Source organism: Mustela erminea, chromosome 16 (assembly GCF_009829155.1).
Source record: "Mustela erminea isolate mMusErm1 chromosome 16, mMusErm1.Pri, whole genome shotgun sequence".
Classification (NCBI taxonomy): Eukaryota; Metazoa; Chordata; class Mammalia; order Carnivora; family Mustelidae; genus Mustela; species Mustela erminea.
This window is the reverse complement of record NC_045629.1, coordinates 41,793,302-41,810,998: the sequence shown is the minus strand read 5'-3', so window position 1 is coordinate 41,810,998 and position 17,697 is coordinate 41,793,302.

Here is a 17,697-nt window from a genome sequence, read left to right as displayed (position 1 = left end):
GAATATAAAAAAAAAAAATGAAGGATGTTTCTCAGGAATTTTGACCATATCAGGACAAAAATTTATATATACATGAATCCACTTAGAAATTAATCATATTCTACATGAAAGTTTAAGAGACTATGTACTATGGAAAAATAAAATATCTAGGGCGCCTGGGTGGCTCAGTGGTTAAAGCCTCTGCCTTCGGCTCAGGTCATGATCTCAGGTTCCTGGGATCCAGTGCCGCATCGGGCTCTCTGCTCAGCAGGGAGCCTGCCTCCTCCTCCTGTTTCTCTCTGCCTGCCTCTCTGCCTACTTGCAGTCTGTCAAATAAATAAATAAATAAAAGTCTTAAAAAATAAAAAAAAAAGAAAAAGAAAATATCTAAATTTAAGTAAAGTAAACATAATCAGTGAAAGTTCCTTGGACCTTATGAAACTTGATATGAGTATTGAAAGAAATGGAGGTTTTGGGTTGAAGGACAGCACATGGGTAAGGATTGTGAGAATAGGTAGGAACTGGAGGAAAGAAAATGACCTGCCTTGTTAAGATAGAAGAGCTTATGAATTAGGAGTGAACATTGAGGCAGGAAAGAGTCCATTGGAGTTCACAGAAATCCTGAATATGTGAATATTGGCTTTGAAGCAATAGGAGCCTTTGTAAGTTCATGAGCTGAGCAGCCCTGTAGTGGAAGAGCTCCTGGCAGAAATATACAAAATAGAGTCCAGTAGAAAGAGATTAAATATAAAAGGCATGAGGACAAGGCAGTCCGTACTTGCTCATATATAAATGGACAAGATCCCAAGGTTCCCATACATTCAGACTAGTCCATAAAAGGAATCACATACCAATGATCACAGCAGAATATAAGAAAACTGCAAGGAGAGTAAAGAGATCCATTCTCAACCTTGAGTATCCTCATAATCCTTACAACATATGAAGAGCTTGCTTTTTACCCCACCTTGGATATTTAAATGAGCCCAACATTCCAGTGAAGTCCTGAACTTTCAAAATTCATCTGGTCTGTTGTCTCATCCAGTTACAGTAAGTTCTTGATTCCCCAAAACCTTCCCTCCATTTTGTGGGACTCTCCCATACCTCATCCTCATTTTGAGTTTCTATGTTGGCTCTCACTCCCTTACTGGCTCTCTGGAGTCATGCTCTAATCTTGATCTTATATCCCCAACTCTTTACTTAGAGCCTTTCCCCTAGCTAGAATCTAGCCTCAACTTCTGAACACCATACATCCCTGAAATTTGAGTCCTTGTCTGTTCTGTGCCCAATTATATCTTTTATCCAGTTGGCTTCATACAAATAATTAAAATCAGACTATGACAGCAAAAAGGGCATCTAGACTGTGCTACCAAATCACTCTTTTTAAAAAATATTTTATTGACTATATTAGCCTCTAATAAGAGAGTCTAACTAGAAAAGTCTTATGTTATTTCTGGAAGCAAATTTATTAAACCACAGAGTCTTCGACAAAGCCATCCAGTTTGGGAATTCTGAGCAGTGCCTGAAATAATCCCTTTGCAAACTACGGCCTGGAGAGCTTGGAAACCACACAGGAGATTAAGGTTATCTCCACATGCACCTTCTTGACACTCATTTGATGTCAATCTGAGAGGTGGTTTCTCTTAAAAAAAAAATAAATAAATAAATCATGTGGCTCACAGTCCAAATTTCTAAGGAAAGATTCTTTAAGTAAGACTTCACCTGTTGTGTTTCATGCTTCTCTTTCCAGAATTTCTCCCCTAAACTCTTATAAAATGAGACTGTTTTTAGATACTAAAATCTGTCAAGTCTTAACCCCAGGTGATTCAGCAACTATTGACATTTTCTAAATTTTGTAAAGAATTACATACAGTTAACAGTTTCGCTGGTGGCAGTGGGCTTTTCTTGTCATTAGCTTATTCTTTCCCCCTTCCACTCATATTTCTATGCCAGTGTTTTAACTTTAACTTCAAAACAAAACACAGAAACTTTTGAAACACAGTTGAGAACATTTGATCACTTGGTACACAGAACTGGCTAGCAGTAGGCCCTCCCTACCCGCTTGTCTAACCATCCTAGTTTGGGTAAGAATTTTAAAACCTCAGATACAGAGATAGAATTCTACTAGCTGTCAGCTGTTCCAGAGTGGATGTAAAAAGTGGGGCTCTGAATATCACATGAGAAGCAGGAATTTCGAAGACTGAGAACCTACCCTCACATATTAATTCATTCATATAACCACCACCTCCCGGCACTGGTTCTTTCTATTCCATTCCCCCATAGAGGACATAAAGATAAACAAGGTTTTATGATTGCAAGGTGTTACTCTTCTTGGCTTGAGGGGAATTACATTGTAGTCATATAGACATCTTACCTGTTAAAGTGTTTTCCAACTACTTTTCCTCCTACTGAAAATCCTCTCGGTTCCTACCCTAAAGCTTTACCTACATTAACTCTAGTACCTTTGCCTAAAGGTAGTACCCAATAAGTATCTGTCCAAAGAATGAAAGGCAAAGAATCAAATGTGTATACTACATGTCAGTCACTCTAGGTAAACTAGAAAAATATGGTCCTGACCACATTTAGCAGTTGGGAGAGATGATAATCAAAACACACAAGCATTTATTTGTATCTTCCTATGAAGAGAAAAGTGCACTTAACCCAAACTTGGGTTCATTGGAATCGAAAGATAAGAATATAACATGATAAGATAAACCAGGTGAAGAGAAAGACACTCATGATTTAGGCTAGGAGAAAAAGATAGTTTTTACGCGTGGAAAGCAAGAAGATCCATAAGGAGGATACAGTGAAGTGAAGTGAAGTGAATAAATGAATGAATGGTGAAAGTTTCTAAAGTGAATTCTTGTCCAAAGCTCTCCATCATATTAAGTACTGAAAAACTAGTCATATTTCCTCTGTACAACTGTTTTGTCTGATTCAGTCCTCATTGAAACACCCACACTTCAAAATTCCCTCTACCTCTTACTGGAGTCCTCTCTTACATTATTTTCTGTTTACATCTAAATCCATTTAATTTTTGCAAACAGATCACTAACTTCTTGAAAAGAGTTATTATATCTCAGTAATTGAGACTGGGAGAAATAAATAGAAACTATCTATAAATCTTTTGATCTATCCAGGTTTTCCACAATTCTAAGAAAAGCATGAGTCTGAACACTGTCTAGATGTACTATGAGTAACACACGAGAGTGGAAACGATTTACTGAATGCCAAAGGGATGCTAAGGACTATGCTAAATGCTCTTGATGCAAAACTGAGTGAGACGAGATCCATGCACACAGGCAGCATTTAAATAGATCTTTATTTAGTGATAGAGCATAGTAAGTGCTATGATAGATGGGAACTCAGCCCCATAGAAGCCCGGAAGACAAAGGGATCCTCTGGAGGGAGCTGAGGGGACAGATGTAAAGGTTTCACATGGGAAATGGCAGCTGAGCTGATTTTTAAGAAACAATATGACATTTGCTGATGAAGTTTCAAGGGCTGGGTGGAGATGAAGAGAGGGGTGGTCATTCAGCAGTATGAATAGCATGTGTGAAGGGTCATGAAGGAGTATCATGTGTTCCTTGTGCTGGGAGCACGGTGGTGGGAAACTGCTGGGTTGTCAGCTGAATCTTCTTGTGAAGGCCTGCATACCTCTTAGGTTGTTTTCCCTGTGGCAAAATTGTGCTCATGTTGAACTGGAAGCAGGTAAGGGACAATCCCATTAGTGTTTTAGAACCCGTGGGGTAGGACAAAGAGTGTAGTGAGAAAAGATACTTATGGGAGAGAAATATGGAGATGTTTTAATACTTGAAGCAAAGGATGATGTACCTAGACTTGGGGTCCAGAAACTTTTCTGTAAAGAGCCAGATAGTAAATATTTTAGGCTTTGTTGACCTCATGGCCTCTGTCTCAACTACTCAACTCTGCTGTTGTAGTATGAAGATTGCCAGAAACAATACTTAAATGGACACGGCTATGTTCTAATAAAACTTTACTTACAAAAACAGGCATTGGGTCAGATCTGGCCTGGTTATAGTTTGTCAACATCTTGTCTGGATTAAAATAATAGCAAGGATAGAGAAGAGAGGCTGATTGTGAGGTCCACTGCTGAGTGGGAATCTATCTGGTTAGTGAGAATGAGAGGACAGGGTCTAGGATGAGTATGGTAATGCCATGTTTGAAATACAAGGAAATGGCAATGCTAGTGAAACATTTAATGAAACAGGAGCTGAAATGTTTTTTATGGGAAAAGTGATTATCTCATTTAAGATAACCTCATGTAGACTTTGAAGAGCCACAGAAGTAGATGTCCAATAGAAAGACTCTTCTCGTGTTTCTGTATCAGTTATCTTTGGAAGATAGAGGTATTCCCACCATGTCATCCTAAATGCCAATTTGTATTTTTTTATATTTATTGATGATTTTATCAACAAATATAATGGTTTTGGTTTGTCTGTACTCAAGGAAAAAGATCTTATTCTAAGGATCTCACTGAGGTAAGAGAGACAAGAATCTCAACCCCAGGAACTCTTTACCTCACAGTTATGCTAGTGCATTTCACCAAAAGCCTCATAGCATACAGTTCTTCTTCCTAGCACCATCCTAAATCTATTAATTAATATTGTGTCTTATTAAGCTTACTAGACTATAATCTCCATGAGGAAGGAATCACGCCTGCTTTGTTTTTTATTTTTCCTCTGGCTGCTAGCAAAGTTCCAGGGATGTGGTACCCACTCAGTAATTATTTGTTGAATATATGACTTAATGAATGACATTCTACATAGGAGCTCAGGACAGACACCCAGAAAGACCTTAAAAAGAATAGGTATTATTGTTATTGTTTTTCTCTATTTTGTTTTGTTTTCTGAAAACCTAGACATATTTTTGGAGATCATTGAGAATCCACTCAACTAGCAATTTAGTTATTTTGTCATCCCATTAGCAGCTGAAATTCAGTGATCTCAAATGTCAGCTGTTAAGTTGACTCAACTATTCTTCTGTGTCTCCCTCTCTACATGTCTTCTGTTTCCATTATAGCCATCTCACTTTCTCTCTAATTTCTCGCATTCAGATTCCCCTATTTTCCTTGTTGGGTAAAGCCTTCATGCCAAGATTCTTTAAAGACCACTGGCCATTGAATGTCCTTGGGTCAGTTACCATTCCTTGTCAAATGACATGTAGTCATCATGGGGGGGGGGGGTCACTTGGCATGGAAGATGACAACCATATGTAAGGAATTGCTTAGCATAGCTTCCCTCATGAGAAGATGGGGCAACTTGTCTGAGGAGAGGTCTGTAGGTATGGCAGGCATCTAGAGACGCCTCTTTAGTAAAGCAAGTATTTTTAGAATACTTGGCCAGGGCATATTGTTGGGAAAAAAAATGCAATTACATGGATATTTCATGTAAAAAAGTTCTAGCCTCAATCATCTGGATAGTCTTGGCAAACGCATACTTTGATATTCATTACCCAGAAAGTTTCCTGGGCGTGCTATTTTACTTTTAAGAATGACAGTGACATTTTGTGAGGCATTTTTAATAGACTTTATTTTTCAGAGAAGTTTTAGTTTCATAGCAGTTTAGAGCAGAAGGTACAAAGATTTCCCATACAGCCCCTCCCCAAGAATGCATAGCCTACTCCAACATCAATATTCCCCATCAGAATGACACATTTGTTACAACTGATGAACTTACACTGACACATCATAATTACTTGAATTCCACAGTTTAAGAGTTCACTCTTAGTGTAAGACATTCTGTAGTTTTGTACAAATTTATAATAACATGAATCCACAATTATAGCATCATATAGAATAGTTTCACTTCACTAAAATTCCTCTGTGTTCTACCCATTAATTCCTCCCTCTCCCTACCACCTGGCAACCTCTGACCTTTTTTACTATATCCATAATTTTGCCTTTTCCAGCATGTCATAGAAATGGAATCATACTACAAAATGTATTTTTATTTATTTTTCCCCACCCTTGTGTGTGTGTGTGTGTGTGTATCAACAAGGCATAATGTAATGTCAGCTTCCACACTTCAGCCCTAAGAATATTGAGAATAGAGAAATTTAGAATTTCCTGCTCATTTGGAACACCAAAAAGAAAAGCCACTATTAAATAATGGCCTTATATTTGTGAGCCTATAGTACATACATGACACTCACTGCTCTGCCAAAAAATAAAAATTGTCCTTTAGTAGAAAAATAATAGGTAGAATGTCCAGTGCCATGTGATTTTAACAGAAAAGAGACCCAGGTTAAAAAAAAAAAAAATCATCATATTCAAAGAATGACCTATCTCTAAACAATTGCATGATCACTGTTGCCCCAGATTCCAAATAATGATGAGAACTGTCAGGTTCCTTTCCAAGAGTTGATATCCACTTTAATCAGGGGTCTGAACCTAAATGTGGTACAGTTTTCTGTATCTTTATCCCTTTTAGCAATTAAGATAATCTGGATGTAAGGGTTGGCAAGGATGAATCCACCTGAGTCCCTCAAGTGATTGAGCTCGTCAAGCAAACGTACAGAGAGGGCTAAGCCAAAGGTTTTATAGAAATCTCCTGTAGCTCCGCCAGGGCCAAGAACTTTCTCTTGGGGAAGATTTTTAATTACTTCATCTCTTTCTGAAAGTAAAGGGGAATCAAGTAATTCCCCAGTCTTCTGCAAATCACCTAGACAACTTGGAAGGAATGAGAACTGACTGTTTATCTGTTCATGATATCGAGGTCTAATTTCTGTATCAGTCTTCATCCTATTTCTGAAATAACTTACTAAGGTGTCCTGGGCCTGTGTTTGTCTTTTCCTCCTTTGGGCACCTAACTCCCATTATAGTTATGAGATTATTGCCGGAGCTCATCAGCCAGCAGTTGCAATCACAGGATCTCATCCTCCCGCTGGTGCAGGTACTGCCTAGCTGAGTGATGGATATCTTCACTTTATGGGTTATGAGTGAGCTCAGAGCCGCTGGGGCAGAAGAAAAGTTTGCTTGTAACTTTTGGTAGAGATTTTCCTCCAAGTCTGGATTCTGCCTTTCTCTCCTAGATAAGTTGTTTTCTCAATCAACTTTGTCCATGTATATGTTTATTGAATAGGAGAACTAGAGTCACAAAAATAAAACAAGGGAGCAGACAACAATATTCAGGACATACCTATAAAGGAAGCAAACAGTCATCACAAATCCTTTGGGGAAATAGATGAATATGAGTAAATCCAATAAATGAAACACAGATTAATAGATTTCACACCAGCAGAAACATTTTAACTTCGGTCAATCTGTGTCATCTAATGTGTTTTACAACAATTTCGAAACTAAACCAGGAAATTCATTTCACCAGACCTACTTTCATGCATCTAAAGATGCCTCATGTAACAAACATATTATTTCACTGAGGAGGCATTCACTGTGACAAATTAGGAGTTTCTCAAGTGACTTTGTTTTAAGAAAAGACTTTTTAAAAATCTGTAACTAGATTGCAACTAATAAAACACTTAAGATGCATTTTTGTAGGTTTTCCCCTTTAAATAATCTAATGATAAGTTACGTGGCCCCTTAATGTAAGAGAATTTATTTTCCAAAATTGCAGCATGGTCTACTTCAAAGTGTAGGTCACCATTCAAGTATTTCATAACACATCATATGGCTTTATTTATTGCCAAACACTCTCATTTTCATTTTAAAAAAATCTTCACCTTTTCACACTAGATTCTAAGTTCTTTTTTTTTTTTTTAATTTTATTTATTTATTTGTGAGAGAGAGCGAGAGAGTTAAAGAGTGAGCACAGGCAGGAAGAATGGCAGGCAGAGGCAGAGGGAGAAGCAGGCTTCCCTGCCAAACAAGGAGCCCGATGTGGGACTCGATCCCAAGATGCTGGGATCATGACCTGAGCCGAAAGCAGTGGCTTAACCAACTGAGCCACTCAGGCATCCCTAGATTCTAAGTTCTTAAAGTCATGTTGCATTTTATGTTTTAAGTTTTGCATAATTATGTAGACTTTTAAGCTTAAACTTCCCCCAACTATTTATCTGTTATGTATTTTTATGATCATTATTAATAAAATTGAGTTTTGTAGTATTTTTAAGTAAATTTTAATGAGCCTCTCCAGATACTTGGCATTGGGCCTCCAAAATTTGTACTGTATTTTCCAAGTTGTTTAGACAGCAACTTGATCAATATGGTAATTTTCTGGAAACTCTCTTCTTATTATAGTTGATTATTTTTAATTAACTCAAATTTAGTTGCTAATCTGTTATAATCCTTAGTGATGCATGGCACAAGCATGTCTTTTCCTAGTAAGCAAGCATTGATAGCAGAATTTCTGGGCTCTGGGCTCCTCTTTAGACCTATGAAAGCACTAATTATTTGTCCCCCTGGGTGCAAAAGGGGAAATTAAAAGCCTTGTAGTGCACTCCTTTGTAAACTTGGAATTTTGCCCTCCAGCAGAAACCTTGAAAATGAAGGGCTTGTAGAGTCCTTGCTGGCAATGCCAGCTTATAGTTCTGGTGACCAATGATCCTAGATTCTTCCAGATACACCCTATTCCAAATATTCTGTACTGTTGTATGACCACATGTCTTTAATTTGGGTTCAGAAAATATGATCATTGCCATCTGACTTATCATCAGAACATACTCCCAGAGTGCAATTCCCTCCACTTCCTGCCTCTCCAAGCCTCATATAAGAGAGACACATAGAACACCTGGTAATTTATAGAAAGCCACTAATTTGCGAGACAGAGGGAAATCCAACTGTACCATTAACTAAGATGGTCCTTGCCCACCATAGAACTGCTTGAAAGCTAACAAATTTAGGTGCCACATAGTCATCGGAACTGATATTCACGGAGCCATTCCTGTGTGTAGAACACTGTCACCTCACCGGAGCCTCCCATCTCTTTGAGACAGATATCACGACCCCCATTTACGAAGGACGGTATTACTCAGCTCTGGCAATTAAGTCCAGGATTTGAACTCGGCCTTTCTCTTCACTGCTCTTCCACCACCTCGCCGTCAGGGTTTTGTCTCTTCAGGTAAGGCAGACTGCGGTCTTGACCATGTGCGGCCCCCTCCCCCTTGTGAAGCAGGAAGTTGGCATAAATAGCGTCTCCATAAATAGTGTCTGTACAAAAGCTCACTCAACACCACCACCACCACCCAGCAATTCAAATCCATATCCTCTGACAAGAAGGCAGATTTTTTTTTTAAGATTTTATTTATTTATTTGACAGAGAGAGATCACAAGTAGGCAGAGAGGCAGGCAGAGAGAGAGAGAGGAGGAAGCAGGATCCCTGCTGAGCAGAGAGCCCGATGCGGGGACTCGATCCCAGAACCCTGAGATCATGACCTGAGCAGAAGGCAGCGGCTTAACCCTATGAGCCACCCAGGTGCCCCAAGAAGGCAGATTTTTGTTTTGAGTTTCCTTAACTGGAATTGTAAAGGTTTTACAGTTTTGCACACAGAAAGTTTCTTAGATTTTCTCCTCAGACTCTGCTCTGTTCCCCTCAGAGTTTTAAACTCAGTTTCTGCTAAAAACCTTTTATCCCTGACTCTCTCTCTCCATCCTCATACTTTTCATGTTGTCTCTCTCTTTGCCCCTTCACTTCTTTCACCTCTTCTCTCATGCCTTACCATCTCTACAGATTTTTGGTTTTGTTTTTTGTTTTTTTGGTTTTTTTTTTTTTCACCCACCGGTGGCCCCTGGGAGGCCACTCTGAGATATTTAGAGTATCTGGTCACTTCTCTGACCACCATCCTCTCATTGTTTATTCTGGAAGGAAGCCCACAGAGACTCCCGGCCAAGTTCTTTCCTCACCCTCTCAGATTTTCTCCTCAGAGAATCCTGTTGAGAAAATCACCTCAGTAGCAGTGTACTTTGTTAGAGGGAGCAAAGAGAGATTTAACATTTGAGAAGTATTTATTTTATGCCATGTCTAGATGGGCAGAGCGATGTAGTAGAGTGCTATAGCATTTAGATTAAGATTGACCCAATTTAGCCACCTGTCAGCTCTGTGATCTCAGGCAAGTTTATTTTCTATTCTGCCTCAGCTTCAGTACTCCTCCGACTATTGTGAGAATCAGAGCAAATAATGTGTATCAAAAGCCTGGGACGTAAGCACGCTGTATGTTTGTAATGCCGTAAATAGATTTTTGCAGAAGAGGAAATGAAGTTTTTCAGAGAATAAATACTTGACCTAGCCACAAAGCTAGTAAATTACAGGGCCAAAAAGAAACATGAGCCTGTAACTAGCGACAAGGGACCATGTGCTCCTGCTACATTCATTCCCAGCTGGTCTTCCACGGTGAACCTCTCACGTGGGCATTTCATTGCTGCCGAAGGTCTGCTTCCCGGCAACCTCACTGAGAAGTTTTCATCTGGGATTAGATTAGGAGTTCATGTGTTTCATCATCGATATTACTTCTGTTCTGCCTTCTACCCCATGAAAACAAAGTACACACGCTTATTACCTACAATAGAACACCTGAATTAAGTATTATTTTTCTTGTCACAGTTCTGCTTTCTCTGATAGCTTGCAAGTTATGATTGTCTGGACAATTTTCAAAATAATTAAAACAAGCTTTCATTTCAACTGAAAAGAAATCAGTCATTTCGTCTGAGCTGATGGGGAATAGCAGGGCTCCTGGTTTCCTTTATACCACAACAAGGTCAAAATAAAAAGTGTACTTGTTTGACTGAACTGCCTGCAAATATATTTAATAGTGCGGCGTTTACCTCATACCATTTCTGTTTGTGTTGATCAAGCTTCAAAATGCATTGTACGCTCTCATCGGAATCTAATTGTCACTTCTGAACATTACTCATTTGTTGATAAACACATTGACATTGACATCATCTTGTAACTCTAAGGCTGGAGAGCCTTGAACAAGAGCATATTTCTCAAAAACTGTGTAAAATTCATTGACCTTCTCTATTGAATGTACTCCTAACCAACACCCCAAGTTCTGATCCAGAAAGTGAAAGTCAGCCTCCAGCAAACTTTAGAGCAGAAAAATCTGGCTTCACTGACTTCTCAGCTTTTGAATTCAGTGTGTTATGGCACATTTTTCCTTCTCTGATAGCAAGGACTTAATTATTATGTATATGTATTACATAGTATGTAACATTCATCATAAGATCTTACTCCTCTCACCGTTGTTTGACTTTTAAAAGAAGACAACAAAATGATGAATGTTGAATTCTAGGTGGTACCAACAGAGACTAAGGATATTGAAAGCATTAACTTAAAAGAATTTTTACATATGGGATCACGTTTGTTCCTTTGGATAGACATAGGTAGATGGTGTTTTATTATTCCTTTATCCCCTTTTTCCAAATAAAAATACTGAGATTCCAGAGATAAAAATAGTTGTCTACATGATCAAATAGTTTAAACACAGACCTTCTCGCCCCACAGACCATACTTTTCTGTACCAGTCTCCCCTCTAATGAATACTGCCCACTTCTGGATACTAGTGGATGGGGCACAAGGCCAGGGAGGGGGAGGTCTCTAGAAAAAAATAATGGACAAATTGATTTGCAGACAGTGAAAAATTGTATCCATTCAAGAGTCATTTTATTACACTGAAATATGAAAGCAGCAAACCCCGTGGCTCTGCCAGAAGGAGACAGGAAAATAGAAGATGGTTTGCAGGTTGGGGGGCTTCTTTTGCTACACAGGGAAGGTATTGGTTGAACAGATTTTTGTAGGGCCACCTGCAAGACATAAGAAGCTAACATAATAAAGCAATACCTAAACTTGGGTAGCTCTATTTGACAGATAAGGAAATTTGGGTGTGATCTGGATAAAGCTGACCTCTGAGACCAACGTGAGAAATGAACTCAACTGCTCTCTTTTTTATCCTTTTTATTCCTGAATTTGCACTTGTTATGATAAAACAATTTTTTTAGAATTTCAAAGTAGCATTTTATTACAAAATTAATACAAAGTTGATGCAGAAAATTTGTCAGAAAAATAAAAGTAAAGTACTCAAACCACCATACATCCCACCACCGAAAGATAATCACAGTAAACATATTGATATGTATCGTTCCAGTAGTTTTTTTAAAGTTCCTTTTAAAATATCACTTTATACATATTGCTTTATTAATGTACCTTTTCATTTAAAGCTATGTGTGGCAAATTGAATATATGGCCCCAATTTTTTGTGGCATCCAGGATTTGTGCTCTTCTGTTTCACCTTCACTCACTGACTCTGGGCTCGGCCGTCACTGGCTTAAGCCCCTAGACTATAGCAAACTTGAAACAAACAGACCCAACTCAACAGAATTTCCCAGCAGACCTCTTCACAAACCTTGAGAGATGGTGGTTATTTTAAGCAAACAGATTTTGGGGTAGCTGGCTATGCAGTGGTAGTAAACGAACATAACATTCTGTGATAGAGAGATACACACACATGCACAGGCATGCGCATGTGAAATTGATTCTTGACCCTTCTAGAATTTTCTACCTATCAAAAGCGATCTTCTTAAAATGGAACTCAAATCATGTTTTTTTCCTGTGTAAAACATTTTGATGGTTTCCTCACTGTTTTGGAATAAAATTCAATTAACTCAGCAAGGCCTATAAACCCTGAATATGTAACTGTTGCCTTGTGTCCAGACTTACTTCTTGGCTCTTCCCCCTCATGTAGCACACTCAAGTCACACTGACCATTTTTAAGCCTCTCTTTTCCACTTTAGAACTTATGAACGGGGTATTTTTTCAACCTGGAATGTTCTTTGTATGTTACTGCTCATCCTACAGCTCTGATTTTAAATATGCTTTACTCAAAAAAGCTTTCTTGACCATACTATCTATAGAAGGGTCCCTCAACCCCCCAGTTATTCTCATCTTCACATACTTCATTATTTCTCTCTTAGCACTCATTACAATCACTTTAAAAAAAAAAAAAGATTTTATTTATTTATTTGACAGAGAGAGAATGCAAGCAGGGGGAGCAGCAGGGCGAGGGAGAAGCAGGTTCCCACTGAGCAGAGAGCCCGACATGGGCCTCAGTGCCAGGACCCTGGGATCATGACCTGAGCCGAGGGCAGACACTTAACCAAGTGAGCAACCCAGGTGCCCTATCATCACTTCTTTTAATTGTTTATTTGTTTCTTATCTATCTACCTTTCTTGGTCATCAAATCAATGAGAACAGGGTCTGTGTCTGTTTTATTCACCATTATATTCCCAATATCTAGCTCAATATCTGGAAATCTGTGAACTAAACATATTTTGTTTAAATGTTTGAATATTTATACCATATTGTTTTTAATATTCCCTATTATTAGACAAATAGGTGATGTTCATATATAGAGAGAATATATATGTATATTCGGCACATATATTACATATTTATTAAAGTTTTTAAAAATCAATAAGAAAAACGATGGAAACCCAAGAGAAAATCCGAGAAGAAAAGGTACAAGCAATTGTACTCATAAGAAAAGAAATACAGGCAAACAAAAGCATATATATATAAAAGTTCTACCTCACTAGAAATGCTGAGTAAAATATTATGCAAAACACTGTATATCATTATTTATACTTTTAAAACATGAAAATCAGTGTTACAACAATTCAAGAATAGACACTTCCATATACCACTGACATAAGAATAGGACGAATATAATCTTCTTGGAAGCTTCCCAAATATAGATATCAAGTGTATTAAAAATACATAATTCTTTTACCATTCAATTTTACTTCTGGGTAGTGATCCTAAGGAAATAGTACTGGAAGTTCACTGCCATTGTAAAATCCTACCTATATACCCATGGAGTGACTCCATGGCTACTCTTGAGCAGCCAAACAAATGATATATAAGGGACAAGATGGCAGAACCTATTGTTTCTTGTGCCTATTTCTTTATTTATCTGGAGTTCGTTTGTTTGTTTGTTTTTGATACATTTAACAATGCATTCATACCCTGATAAACCTGCTCTTTATGTTTCTTAAGGGATAAAAAGCTTCATTGTCTATTAATGATACCTACTATTCACAGTCTTGGGAAGAACAAGTCACTTGGATCAAAACACACAAGTTCAGTTCCATAGAATAAAATTTAATTATTCAAGCTCTTAGAGTCTCAACTACTTAATAGGGATTTAAAAATACTGTTGTAGGGGCGCCTGGGTGGCTCAGTGGGTTGAAGCCTCTGCCTTCAGCTCAGGTCATGAGCCCAGGGTCCTGGGCTCAAGCCCCACCCACATGTGGCTCTCTGCTCAGCAGGGAGCCTGCTTCCCTGCTCTTTCCGCCTGCCTTTCTGCCTACTTGTGATCTCTATCTGTCAAATAGATAAATAAAATCTTTAAAAATACTGTTGTACATAAAAATTTCTTTGTTGATTCTAATTGATAGTTTTACCTGAGTTTTTGTGGTTGATTTTTCATCTAGCTCTCTGGTGTCTCCTTTTTAGTTACCTTTACTAAGGTTTCTTCCTGTACTTAAATGTCCATGCTCCCCAAAATTCTGTTTTTGGCTTTAATTTCACACTATATATATTTCTGGAGATGATTATACCTGGAATCTGCTTCTCCCTCTCCCACTGCCCCTCCCCCCAGCTTGTGCTCTCTCTCACTCAGTCTCTCTCTCAAATAAACAAATAAAATCTTTAAAAAAAAAAAAAAAAGAATGGCTTCAAATCAGCACCTCCTCTATGAAGATTTGGCTGCACTTCCTCCCCCATGCTAAATTAGGCAACATCCTTAACATGTTACTAAACAGTCCCTCAACAACTGTTTTTGAGTGTCTACTATGATATTAAAAATATAGAAAGGACACTTCATCTGCTAACACACAAATATATTGCAATTATTCTTATGTGTATTTGTGTACTCTCCTAGTCTATAAGCCCATCAATGGCAAGTACCATTTCTTTTTCTCCTTCTCCTTCTTCTTCTTTTTCTTCTGATTTTGAAAGAGAGAGAGAGCAAGAGAGAGCATAGAGAAAGACTGAGATGAATCCTAGGGCAGCTGCACCATTAACAAATTTGGAGGACCAGAGGATGATCAATTTTGAGGGGAAGATTGTATTATACTTTGGGGAGTGGGGTGGGAAGAGGGGCAGAGAGAAAGGAAGAAAGAGAATTATAGCAGGCTCCACATCCAGCATGGAGCTCTACTTTGGGGAGTGGGGTAAGAAGAGGGGCAGAGAGAAAGGAAGAAAGAGAATTTTAGCAGGCTCTACATCCAGCATGGAGCTCTGTGGGGGCCTCAATTTCACGACCCTGGGATAGTGACCTCAACTGAAATCAAGAGTCAGATGCTTAGCCAACTGAGCCACCCAGGTCCCCTATGGCAAGATCTAGTTCTGATTAATCTTTGTATTGCAGAAACTAACCACACAGTAGGAATAAATAGTTAAAAATATAATAGTTTAAAATTCAGTTCAACTTTATGGAAATAAATTCAGCAATATGAAATCAGAAGAAATCAAAAGTTATAAGGAGAATAGTTCTTTAAGATACTTGCTTACTATTTCATTTTCTCTTTCTTGTCTCAATTCTCAAACATCTCTATGTTGAATCTCTGGCCATGGAATATTACGAAGATAATTATACAGTTTTAGCTGGGTCTTGGAAGGTAGCTTGACTTCTTTTGAAAATTTAACTCGGAATGAAAGGGAAATCTACCAACTCATTTTTGAATAAGAAAAATGTCTTTATCTCTGTAAACTCCAAATATTTTAAAATCATTTTTTATCTTAGGGTTCTCTATGGGAAGCTGAAAATTGAGACTGTAAGTCATTTATTTATTTATTTATTTATTTGTTTATTTATTATCTGTATTTATTTTAAAGATTTGACTGACTTATTTGATAGAGAGAACATGCGTGCACAAGCAGGGGGAGCAGCAGAGGGAGAAGGAGAAACAAGCTCTCCACTGATCAGGAAACCCAATGCAGGGCTCCATCCCAGGACCCTGGGATCATTAACTGAGCTGAAGGCAGACTCTTAACCGACTCAGCCACCCAGGTGCCCTATAAGTACTTTTTAAACTTCAGTTAATAGCACAATTTTTAAGACTAGAATGGGATCTATTTGGAATGGTTAAACTCCCATATATCACATTCTACCAGTGTAATATCTTCTGGGTGAAAATAATGGGTAGTACTCAACACCCAAGCCCAAGTGTGTATCAAACCAAACAATTCTGATCCCATAACATTGCAGAGACCCTCTCCCTATCACCACTACCGTCAAGATGACATCCCTCCAGGATAACATAGGTGAAGGAGTTTCAAATGCTTTAGGTAGAATAGCTTCTGCTCTCTGCAAGCCAGATGGAGCAGGAGTACTGGGGTTAGAAGGAGGTCAATGTACCTAACTGGAAAATACTCCCACAAATTCTCATTACCACAAAATACAAGATGCTATGTATAAATGACATTCTTCAATTTCAAGATTAAAAAAAAAAAAAAAATCCCCAAATACATTCTATGATGTCCCAAACTTCTCACTTCTATCCCTCACCTGTCACTGTTGAAAGAACTGATCAGAAGCCATTCCTACCACTACATTTCTTAGAACTAATGATACAAAATTCCTTTCAGAACACTGTCACCAAGGTGATCCAAAATTTAATTCAGCATATCTTGAATGCTTTGTGATTTAAAGCATCTCAAAACTTGCCTTCCACCCAGTAAGAGTGATAAGAAAGAAAATACATTTGCATCACCAATTACATGACTTCAGGCAGTTTTAGTTCTTAACATTTTTTTTTTAAACCTGCAGTAAAAATAAAATAAAACCACCATTTTGAAAGGACAGTTTTGGTGGCATAATATTCATAATTGGAGCTAAGTTGTCTTGAAAATTATTTTATTAACTTTTAATAATAATTAACCATAAAAGAAAATGTTTTTTAAAAAAGAAGACAAAGAAGAAAATATATACAAAAAGTTTGGGGTTCTACCCTGATGGCTTCTGTTCAAGAAAAGCGAATCCTAAGGTAGTCAGTCTTTCAGAATCTTAAGACAGCCCAATGGAAAGGCACATAAAATGTATTGACTGGTTCATCCAGAAAGGACTGCTCCTTAGGCAATAAAAAGATAACATGTTTAGCAAAGTCACTTTCTATTATATTATAAGTTATTAAATTATTTTTCAACATATTTAGGAAATAATAATTACTTCCTTTAAGTGGACTTGAATCTCCAGAGTTATTTTATTTGTCAAACCCTTAATATCATTTACCTGTCTGGGTTTAAGATTGTTTTCCTTCTAAGACAGAAACTGGTGTTTGTGATGGGCTGCATTTGTACTTTTGAAAGACACTTCTCCTGTAATTTTCTGATTCTGATGCAGCCACCTTGCCAGCCTCACTCCTCTGTGCCTGGATTCCAGTCTGGAGCTGTAGTGTAGTTCCCTCGCACCCTGTTTAACAATGAGCTAACAATGAATTTCTACTTTGGAGGTAAGGGACTAAAACATTTCTATGAGGATTCTAATAGCCACAGGGAAATACCATAGTAGGAGTAATCTGCATTTTTGGGGACACTGCTAAATTCTAACAATAAAATTCCATCTGAAAACAAAACCACAGGGAGGATAAACAATTTCACTATAATGTAAACTGTAAAGCTCAACACCTATTAGAAATAGTGAGGCATTTGATTATGAGCACCATTATCCTGAATGGGTATTCCCAAATTATACTGACAAAAACATCCATTTCCCATTTTGCTTTACCTACCATTTCGGTAGTAAACT